General features: G+C 41.4%; 1 pseudogene; it reads left to right on the plus strand.

Moving 5' to 3' along the window:
• The first annotated feature begins 956 nt into the window (after window positions 1-956).
• On the plus strand, window positions 957-10,074 carry LOC100677123 (nuclear receptor subfamily 6 group A member 1-like; annotated as a pseudogene).
• Window positions 10,075-11,911: the final 1,837 nt, after the last annotated feature.

An 11,911-nucleotide genomic window follows, 5' to 3' on the forward strand; every position in this document is an offset into this window, starting at 1 on the left:
CCAGTCAGTTGGCCAGGAAGCTGTTCTCCATATTTCTTGGCATAGATAAGTGAGAACCTCCATCACTGCATCAGTTTGTTGAAACATCTCAGTTGATATTCTGTCATTTCCTGGAGCCTTATTTTTGCCAATGCCTTCAGAGCAGCTTGGACTTCTTCCTTTAATACCTTCTGTGGTATCCATATAATAACAGCTATGGTGTGACAACTCAAGACATAATTGTTCTCATCAGAAACAAGAAATACCTAAAACTATGTGTACAAACAACTTGACTTTATTGGTTTCAGCCAGAGAATCAAAGGTACACTCGCTTTTTCTCAACATAATATTAAAAAAAAGTCTTTTCTGTACCATGAGTGTTACAGCTTACCAGTACGTTAAATGTTTGTTATCCTTGGTTATTATCCATCTGAGGTCCTGCTTGCTTGAAATTATGTGTCACTGTTCTATTCATTACCTCTTGCCAGGCCTACTCTTGGAAAAAGTATGGTTCCCATGTTATACCTTGATATTTTATTAATGGCCATACATCTCAAACCTTCAACTGCCACAGTAAAATCAAATGAGTATAATTTATTGAGGTCTTCCTGACATAATTATAGCTTTTCAAAAGAGAGGAAAATTGTGTCTGGAAAGTAGCAGTTTTAAAAAAAATAAAATAACTAGGACATCCACCTGATTGCAAAGACCATAATTAGATCTGGTAGAGAAGGCTACAAATAGCATGGATGCCGTTTTTGTACTGAGTTCAAGAAGACTTTGGCTTTCCCTAATTTGAACGTTTCTGGTAAAAAGATTGAGTTGGAAGCCCACAGCTTGGCAAATGCCTGGACGTCTTCCCTATGCCTGTGAAAAGAATGAGCAGACTGCTGTAGGGAAATGGCTCTTCTATGGACCAGCAGGATTAGGTACCGTTACGTGTTCTTTCTCTTTTCTCTGCATACTCAGTAGAGCACATGGCTCTCCGCTGTGTTTGTGTACAGGTGAGCATTTGTTTGAGCCCTCAACTCAGTCTTTGTGGGGAAGGCTGATTGATCCAAGTTCACATTGCCTCCTTCTTTGCCTGATTTCTTCCCTTGGATCACACACCGGGCCCTAGCAGTGTCTGGCCATAAGTGACACTGTCCTAGGCACAACACCTCCCCCACCCCACCACCAGTCCCCTGCTCCCTGCCTCCTCCTCAGTGTCCCCCTTCTTCCTGTATGGAGCCTATGCTGATTGAAAATGTCTATTCAAACTCTGAATCCCAGGGTCTAGGGTTGATTATAATTGTCATCCCAAAACCTACCATCTGGTGGCCCAGTTGTCACTAGTGGACTAGCAGACCACCACATTCCCCAAGTTTCTATGTTACTCAATCTAGCAGCTCAGCTCTGCTTCCCCCTCCCAATTTCTTTCGAGAAGCTCACCTCTGCTGGTCATGACTGGTCATTATAAATGCACACTTCAAACTGCATAAGACATGGCAGCCACGTCCAGACTTGCTCTCCACTCTCTCAAACCTCAGTAGCCATGTGATAGATACATCCTCACCAAGCACAGATCTGCGAGTAGCAGAGTGCTGTCAGAGCCAGGTGTGAGCTCCACACTTCACTTAATCCAGAAACAAAGACGCCACGAATCCTCAGGTAGTGTACAGTCAAAGTTTACTATTGAGCTGGTGGCAGAGCCCTGCCTCAACCCATATCGCCTGGTTTGTTATTCAGAACATAGCATAACACAGCACTGCTTTTCAAATATGTTCATTTGACTCCTAGGAGCCCAAACAGAAGGCCTGCCTGTCTTAGTTACAATTTTCTAGAGAAACAGGATCTGTAAGATAGTGTATATAGAGAGAGACAGGGAGAGAATTATTTTAAGAAATTGGCTCATGTAACTGTGGGGGTCAGGGACAGGCTGGAGATTCTTGCAGTCTTATGTCCCAAGATCCTAGCTCAGGCAACAGGAAATGAGTAGAAGTTCTGGCAAAATATCTATTTAGTCTGGAGGCAGAACACACCAGAGGGAAAACTCCCTCTTTGCTCTTAAAGCCTTCCATTGATTGGATGAGGCCCACCAAGTTACATGATAATCTGCTTTACTAAGGCTAACTGATTTGATCACATCTAACTACTTCATAAGAGTCCCTGAGTGGTACAAACTGTTAATGCACTCCTCTACTAACCCAGAAGTTGGAGGTTCAAGTCCATTCGAAGGCAACTTGGAAAAAAGCCCTGATGATCTATTTCTAAAAAAAAATGTATTGAAAATCCTACAGAGCACGGATCTACTCTGACACACACAGGGTCAACAAGAGTCAAAGTCAACTTGATGGCAACTGGTTTATTTATTAGTTTAATCTATAATCTTCCAACTTCTGCCCATGCCTGGTAGGATGCTTCCTCTGGGGAGGTCAGCTTCTTTGTAAGATGTTTGTTCAGGTCAAGGTCTCCATGCTGTGAGACCATATGAGTGATGATGTGCGGAGACCCATGAAATGTCACACCATCCAAGACCTCGAGCATCGAGTCGAGCAGAGATGAGCAGGCATCTCTGAGCCCTGGCCAAAATGCAGATTTGAGGGCAATGTAGTTTCTTGCTGTCTTTTTAAGGCACTAAGTTTTGGGGTGCTTTACTGTGTAGCACTAGGTAATCAAAACAGTAAAGTCATCACTAGGCCCCTGATTCTCCCCCAGCTTTAAGTTGTTCATCCTTCTAGATTGGGTTTGAGGTCTGCCTCTCTGGTGTGTGGACAACCAGCTACAGCCAGAGGTCTGGAAGCCACAATATAAGCTGCAACTTAGTTAGCTGCTGTCAAGTCAGTCCAACTCATTGCTACCCCATATACAACAGAAAGAAAGGTTGATTGGTCCTGCCCCATCTTCATGACTGTTGGTATGCTCAAGTCCATTGTTGAGGTAACTGCATTTTGAATAGCTTCCAATCTAGGGGGCTCATCTTCCAGCACTATATCAGACAGTATTCTGTTGTGATCCGTAGGGTTTTAATTGGCTAATTTTTGGAAGTAGATTATCAAGCCTTTCTTCCTAGTTCATCTTAGTCTGGGAGCTCTGCTGAAACCTGTCCACCGTGGACGACCATGCTGGCATTTGAAATACCAGTGGCACACCTTCCGGAATCACTGTAACACACAAGCCCCCACTTGCAACACACTGATAGAGGGTGGTTGATTTCTAATAAGATGGCCCCCTGCTCTCAAATGGACTACAGGATCAACAAAGAAAAATAACTGTTAAGACCACAAAACCACAAGTTATTTAATTGAACCACCCATGAAAATGCATCTTCTTGATAAGACACATGTGGTCATAAAATGCTTTATTAGGCCTTACTAATAGACTGATACACGAAGTTTGATACATTATGGACATCTATGTTTTTGTTGTTGGCCACCTTTTGACTTTATTATATTCTTTTGCTACTGTTACACAGAACCTTTAATTTTTAAATTACCTTTAAATTTTAAATAACCAGATCTGACCCCTTTTCTTTATAGATTCTATTTTGCAGTATCATACTTAACAAGAATTTTCTAAATCCAACCTTCTAAAAGCATTCATTTATATTTTATATTAGCACTTTTTTCATTATTTATATTTGTATCCTTTTTTAAATAATATTTTTTGTGTTTAAGGTAAAAGTTTACACAGCAAATAAGGTTCCTATTTAACAAATTCTACACAAATTATTAAGTGATATTGACTACATTTTTCACAATGTGTCATCATTCTCATTTATTGTGTCTGGTTATACCATTTCCAGTCATCTAGTTTCCCTGACCCCTTACCTTTTCATCTTTGCCTTAGAGTAATTGTTGACCATATGGTCTCATATAGATGATTTTTTTAAAGGACCTTATTACTCACGGGTGATATTCTTTTTTTTATGAGCCAATCTGTTATTTAGCTAAAAAGGACCTCAGGGGATAATTTTGGTTTGAGGTTTAAAGAATACCTCAGAGGGTTAGAGAATACCTCGACTGGTCCAGTAAGTCTGGACTTTTTATGAATTTCAATTCTGTTTCACGTTTTTCTCCCATTCTATCAGGACCCACCTATTGTGGCCCTGATCAGAACAGATGGTAGTGGCAGCCAGCCACCATCTAGCTCTTCTAGACTCAGGGTAGATGAGGCCATGGTTTGTGTCGACTATTAGTCCCGTAGACTACTTTCTTCTCTGAATCTTCAGCTTCCCTCTTTCTATTTTGTTCCAGATGAGTAGAGATCAATAATTGTATTTTAGATTGCCACTTGCAAGCTTTTGTTAAGACCTCAGACACTACTCACCACATTGGAATGTACAGCACATACTTTATGAACTATACTATGCCAATTAACTGAGTTCTTCCACTAGGCTATGGTCCTAAACCTAGAAAACCAATCTTACAAGGTGTTTGGTTTTTCTAAGGGTATCAGTAATTGTGTCCCCTATGTGGTTTACTATATACATGGATACACATGCATGAACACATATACCTGTATGCACATATGCCTATAGATACATCTACCTGTGGGCGTATATGTCCCTGCATATTCATATACATACATGCCTATATACATTTTTGTGTAACCACACGTATATTTTTTGGTTGTTGGTGGTGTTGTTGTGAAATTATATTTGTCATATCCTTTACCAAAAAATATTTTTTTCTCTTGTGCACTTCTTAGTGACATCATTTACCTTGGTCAAGCTGTGTATGCTTCACACACATTTGATGTTACCTTTCCCATAACCAAAAATAACAAGTGTCTACCATTTCATGAATGCTTCCTCCTCTCCCCCACACCCTTCCTTGGTAACCACGAATGAGTGATGGTCTCTGTATATATATCTATTCTTGTTTTCTTATACAAGTGTAATCGCACAATATTTATTCTTATATGCTTGACTTATTTCACATAGTATTATGCCCTCCAAGCCAATCCACTTTATAAGTTTCACGAACTCATCATTGTTCTTTATGGATGCGTAGTAGTCCACTGTGTGTATGTACTGCACTTTGTTTATCCATTCATCTGTTGATGGGCATTTAGGTTGTTTCCATCTTTTTGCTATTGTGAGTAGTGTTGCAATGAACATAGCTGTGCATATGTCTGTCTACCTCTCTTTTATTAGATAATCAGGGTGTATACCTAAGAGAGGAATTGCTGGATTATAAGGTAGTTCTATTTCTAGCTTTGTTTTAAATTTTATTTTGTTGTTGAGAAAATACACAGCAAAACATACACCAATTCAACCACTTCTATATGTACAATTCAGTGACATTGATTACATTCTTTGAGTTGTGCAACCATTCTCATTCTCCTTTTCTGAGTTTTCCTCCCCTATTAACATGGAAGGTTTCTCTTGTTTTCCCTGACCCACTCGATCATGGTGTCTTCTCCAGGGATTGGTCCCTCTTGGATGATGTGTTTGAGGCAAGTGAGTTGGAGTCTCAAACAATATCCTGTGATTCACAGGGTTTTCATTAAATGCCAGAATACTTTTAGAAAAACCAAAACACCAAAAGAAATGGACCAGGACTGAGAGGATGGTACCAGGGACCTTGATGATCTTCCACCTTCGAGAGGGGGAAAGAGAGTAGCCAAAGTATATGAAATGAAGACAAGGAAGCAGGATCTGAAGGGAGGCTGCTCTAAGCAGAAAACCCCTGCCAACCAAAACCTTCCTCTGGCTCTGCCTGTGAAGCTGGGCCCAGCGTCCAGGAGACAGGGACACGTGCTTAGAGAGCCAAGCCAGCCAATGCTTCAAGGCTGCAATGCACTTACTGTAGCAGAAGGAATGTGTGCCCAGGAAAAGCTACCCTCAGTAACATTCTTGATTTCTCACAAATGCAAGTCTGGATAGCACTGTTCTCTGCTTTTGAATGTACCTCCTTTTCTCCAGTTTAGATTCTTCCATCTGGGCTAGCTACAATTGCAGATTGGATCAACAAGAATATGTTGCCCTATAGGATAACTTTCTTGATTTTATGCTCATACCAGCCAGATTACTGGGAACATCAGTCAGACTTTCATAAGCACCACAGGCATGTCTGGTTTTTCAAGCTTCAATAAAGACCATTTTTCTGAGAATGATATGAAACAGATTTAATAAGTAGATGAAAAAACAACCTTCTCTTTCTTCATTTTTGTGGTAATTTTGCCTTTTTCCCCAAACTGGCATTAATTTTTCAGCATTTGGTGAATAATTAGCTAAATAGAATTCACGTCAAAGGTTTTTACACTTATCTAGAAAAAATAAATAACTTTGCTTTTGCTAAAACGGGAGTTTACATACTTTGAATTCACATAGCATTGCAAGAGAAAAGTTGTAAATGAAATGTAAGTAAAAAACACCGTTAGGTGTTATTCTCTAAAAGCACTGAGTGTAAAACAAACAACACAGCACAAAACAGAGGCAACACTTCCAAGTCAATGTTAGTTTTCTTCTGATGAACTGGAAATAAGAGGAAAAAAATTGCAAAATTAAGATAGTTTGCTACTCTGAACCTCTTAGTTAAACCTGGGATGAGGCATTCTGTGGATAGAAATGGGCAGAGATGTAGCCGTAGATGTAGGGTGGCATAAGCGCTTTGTGATCTGTTGCTAAGTGAAAAGGTTGGCAGTTCAAACCCACTCAGCAGTGCTGTGAGAGAAAGTTCTGGTGATCTGCTTCTGTAGAGATTCCAGCCAAGAAAACCCTATCCAGCAGTTCTCCTCTGTTACGTGTGGTTGCCATGAGTCGGAATCGACCTGATGGCAACTAAAAACAGCAATAACAATGTGATCCCATTTATTGCTCACAGTTCCAAGCCTCTGAAATTGATATTACTATTTGCATTTTACAAGTGAGAAAATGGAAACACAGCGAGGGAGGTTAATTATGACCCATAATCATAGGAATAGTGTTAGAGCTGGGATTCGAAGATTCCAACCCACACAGTCCGACTCTGGAGCACATGTTCTTCACCATCATTCTCTCAACCACAGTGCTTCTCTGACACAGTAAAGCAAAACCTGCCACCAAAAAATGAAATAACTTATAAGTCAAATACGAGCTTTGATTCAGGAAGAATTCTATATAATGAGTAAAACATCAATATTATATTTCCGAAAACTAAACTAGTTAAAAATTGACTAAAGTATCCATGAATAGACATATGCACACCCACGATCACTGCAGCATTGTTCACAAAGCAAAAAGATGGAAACAATTTAGATGCCCATCAACAGATGAATGGATAAGCAAGCTGTGGTACATACACGCAGTGGAGTATTATGCAACGATAAAGAACTATGAATCTGGGAAGCATCTCACACATGGATGAATCTGGAGGGCATTATGCTGTGTGAAATAAGTCAGTCACAAAACAAATAATATTGTATGAGACCACTACTGTAAAAACTCATGAAAAGGTTTACATACCAAAAGAAACAATCTTCGATGGTTAAGGCAGGGGGTTGGGGGATGGAAAAACGCTAAATAGGCAATAGATAAGTGGTAACTTTGGTGAAAGGTAAGGCAGTACACAACACTGGGGAAGCCACCACAACTTGTACAAGGCAAGGTCATGGAAGCTCCATAGACACGTCCAAACTCTCTGAGGGACCAAATTACTGGGCCGAGGGCTGGGGAACCATGGTTTCAGGGAACATCTAGCTCATTTGGCATAATACAGTTTATAAAGAAAATATTGTACACCCTACTTTGGTGAGTAGCATCTGGGGTCTTAAAAGCCTGTGAGTGGCCATCTAGGAACTCCACTGGTCTCACCCCATCGGGAGCAAGGAAGAATGAAGAAAACTAAAGATACAAGGGAAAGATTAGTCCACAGTCTCCACCAGACTGAGTCCAGCATAACTAGATGGTGCCTGGCTACCACCACTGACTGCTCTGACAGGGATCACAAAAGAGGGTCCTGGACAGAGCTGGAGAAAAATGTAGAACAAAATTCTAATTCACAAAAGAAGATCAAAAGTACTGGTCTGACAGAGACTGGAGAAACTCCGAGAGTATAGCCCCCTGACACCCTTATAGCTCAGTAATGAAGTCACTCCTGAGGTTCACCCTTTAGCCAAAAATTAGACAGACAGATAAAACAAAATGAGACTAAAGGGGCACACCAGCCCAGCGGCAAGGACTAGAAGGCAAGAGGGGACAGGAAAGCTGGTAATAGGGAACCCAAGGTTGAGAAGGGAGAGTGATGACATCTCATGGGGTTGATAACCAAGGTCATGAAAACAAAATGTGCACTAACTGTTTAATGAGAAGCTAGTTTGTTCTGTAAACCTTCAACTAAAGTACAATATAGTTTTTTTAACTGACTAAAGTATAAAAGCACATATGAAAATGTGGGACTGCTGATGAGACTCGCAGTGACAGTGTGGCCCCGCTACACAAACGGGTATAACAATGCAGTTGTGACAAGAACTGTGTCAGGTCTTGGAAGCAGAGGAACAGGTACCAATGCTGCCACCTGTTCAAATGTCTCCAGGTAGGGATGAACTGGGACGCAATCAGAGAAAGAACATGCGTGGAAGCCAGAACAAGGTAGAGCACCAGCTATCAGAGGAAGAGATGGAAAGGCGTTTGAGAAAGAGGCCAATCACTAGAGCAACCATGATGACAGCGATCACAGTTCCCTCAGGATCAGGGTTCTCTGGATCAGGGCTTCAGAGAGCCCTCACCAGGCTGTGCACAGCCTGCCAGGTTTAAATGGATTCATGGCATTCAGGGGGTAGAACATGGGGATGTTGTGTCTCTATGCTATCAATACTATACTGCACCTTTTCAGCTATTCTGGCCCCTCGCCACTTCTGACCTCAAAAGCTCACAATCTGGATCCCCAGCTGGGGTCAGCTGAGGACCTGGAGCCGTTGGGCACACCTATGTTGATTGTAGAGCATGCTGTGACACTGGCAGAACTGTTTTCCTTGTGTGCCACCTGGTTGATGAGCTGCTCTTTAGCTAGATGGCCTGGGTCAAAAAACTGCCTTTCTTCTACAGCTGTCAATCAAGGATTACACATGCCTCCTGAGCTCCACATGGCAGGAGTTAATCCTGCTATCCTCCCTCATAGTTTGTCTTAGTCGTCTAATGCTGCTACAACAGAAACGCCACAAGTGGATGTCTTTAATAAAGAGAAATTATTCTTTCACGGTCTAGTAGGCTACAAATCCAATTCAGGGCACCGGCTCCAGCAGAAAGTTCTCGTCATTAGTCTTCTCTTGCTCTGGGAGCATCTCAGTGCAGGAACATCAGGTCCAAAGGATGCCACTCTGTTCCTGTGCTGCTTTCGAGGTGGTATGAGTTTCCCTCCTCTCTGCGTGCTTCCCTTTTTTTATCTCTTGTAAGACAAAAGGTGGTGCAGGCCACGCCCCAGAGAAACTCCCTTTATGTCAGGGATGCAACCTTAGTAATGTTGTTACATTCCACCTTAATCCTCTAATCTTGCTTCATTAACCACAGGCAGAGATTAGGATTTACAACACATACCAAAATTACAATCACAAAATGGAGGACAACCACACAATACTGGGAATTATGACCTAACCAAGTTGACATATATTTGGGGGACACAATTCAATCCATGACACCTTTTATAGCAAGCAGATCTTTGGGGAGCTGCCTGGTGTACTGGCCCTCTGATGATGAACTACACAGATTTAGTGATGAAGGAATGGAGTAATAGAGTGGCTTATCTACCTATATCACAAGTTCCATCAGCTAAAGGTCAATAATGAGGAGTACACTTGCACAAAAGCAATTAAATTCCTAAATCAAGATATCAGTAGTCTGACCAGTGCATCACACCTGGAACAGTTGAACAAACAATATTGGTACATTTGCCAGGACTTCACTGAATAGAAATATACAGATCAGCTGAGCCGCTTTCCTGAACTCATGATGTGCTTGTCTGAGATTTGATGTTTTACTGGAAAGATGGTGACTGTGGCCCTGGAGCAGCTGCCCTTCTCTTCAAGGTGGTGCTGCATTCCTGCAAGACAAGCGTGGGCGAGAAATGTCTTAGGTGGGGTTCTCTACAGAAACAAAACCAGGGAAGAGTATATATAAATATTGTTATAGATTGAATTGTGTCCCCCAAAAATATGTGCCACCTTGGGTTAGGCCATGATTCCCAGTATTTTGTGGTTGTCCTCTATTTTGTGACTGATATAATTTTCCTATGTGCTGTAAACCTAATCTCTGCCTGTGGTTAATGAGGCAAGATGGGGTTATGTTAAAGAAGATTAGGGTGGGATGTACCACCCTTACTCAGGCCACACCCCAAAACAAAGTAAAGGGAGTTTCCCTGGGACGTGGCCTTCATCACTTTTTATCTTAAAGAGATAAAAGAAAAGAGAAGTGAGAAGAGAGTGGGGGACCTCATACCACCAAGAAACACGAGCCAGGAGAATTGCATGTCCTTTGGACCTAGGATCCCTGCCCTGAGAAGCTCCTCAACCAGGGGAAGATTGATAACAAGAACCTTCCTCCAGAGCTGACAGAGAAAGCCTTCCCCTGGAGCTGGCACCCTGAATTTGGACTTCTACCTACTAGACTGTGAGGGAATAAATTTTTGTTTGTTATAGCAGCCCTAGATAACTAAGACAAATACATATATAAAGACAGATTTATCTCAAGGAAATGGCTCACAATGTTGTAGAGAATGGCAAGTACCAAGTCCCTGGGTCAGGCATCAGGGTGGAGACTTCTCCTGGCTCAAGTAGTTGCAGGGGCTGATGAACCCAAGACTGGCAGGTCAGGTAGCAGGCCTGTGGCTCACAGGCTATAGAGGATGACAAATTCAAGATTAGCAGGTAAGATGTCAGGTTGCTGGTTCACAGGCTACAGAGGCTGATGAATCCCAAGATCAAAAAAAAAAAAAAAAAACCATCAGCAGGCAATATATCAGGCAGCTGGCTCAAGTCTCAAGAATAAAAGGTCAGATGATGACGAGTCAGATGCAGGATCCAGAGCAAGCAGGCAAGCTTTGCCAGAACATCCATCTATCTATGACCGATCTATCTGTCTGTCTGTCTGTCTATCTATCTATCATCTATCTATCTATCCATCAATCTATCTATCATCTATCCATCTATCTATCTATCTATCTATCTATCTATCTATCTATCTATCTATCTATCTATCTATCTATCATCTATCTATCTATCTATCTATCATCTATCTATCTATCTATCTATCATCTATCTATCTATCTATCATCTATCTATCTATATATATATAGGATGCAGGCCACAGCCCCAAGGAAACTCCCCTTACAACTGACTGGCTGATCACATCATGGAGGATGACTACATCATTATGAAAGTACCAAACTTCATCATTACATAACTGCCAAACCACTGATAATCATGGCCCAGCCAAGTTGACACATAACCTTAACCATCACAGTCCACCCCTTGTCAGCTTGGCACCTGTGACCATCTCCTTAAACCATACATGATCTCTAAATAAAACAAAGTCATACTAGTGCCCAGCATGATATAATTAACATGCATAAAACCAAAAATGCACTAGACCCTTTTACATCTTACATTTTATAAGTAAAGAAAATAAAAATATTTGATGAACTCACACAAGGAAGAAACACTTCTAACAGTTACTGCCCTCGTTTCTGCAACTGGTCTGATCTGAATAAATGTCCAAATGTTGATTGAAACGTGCGTCACCACAGACACACATAGCGGCGCTGCTTCCTCTCCCTGCTGACGATGCTCTTGTTGTCAGCCTCCAGGGACTCACTTATTCTTGGATGCCATCGCAGATTGTTAGGAAACTTTCATAGGCGTGGGAGAGGACCATGCTGAGAAACGTTATGTCTTCAAAAGTATCTCATCTATTTTCTATGTATTCTCTCTCATTTCTTCAACTTCAGAGAAGAAAACACAAGTTAACTGAGAGAGA

This window comes from Loxodonta africana, chromosome 1 (assembly GCF_030014295.1).
Source record: "Loxodonta africana isolate mLoxAfr1 chromosome 1, mLoxAfr1.hap2, whole genome shotgun sequence".
NCBI lineage: Eukaryota > Metazoa > Chordata > Mammalia > Proboscidea > Elephantidae > Loxodonta > Loxodonta africana.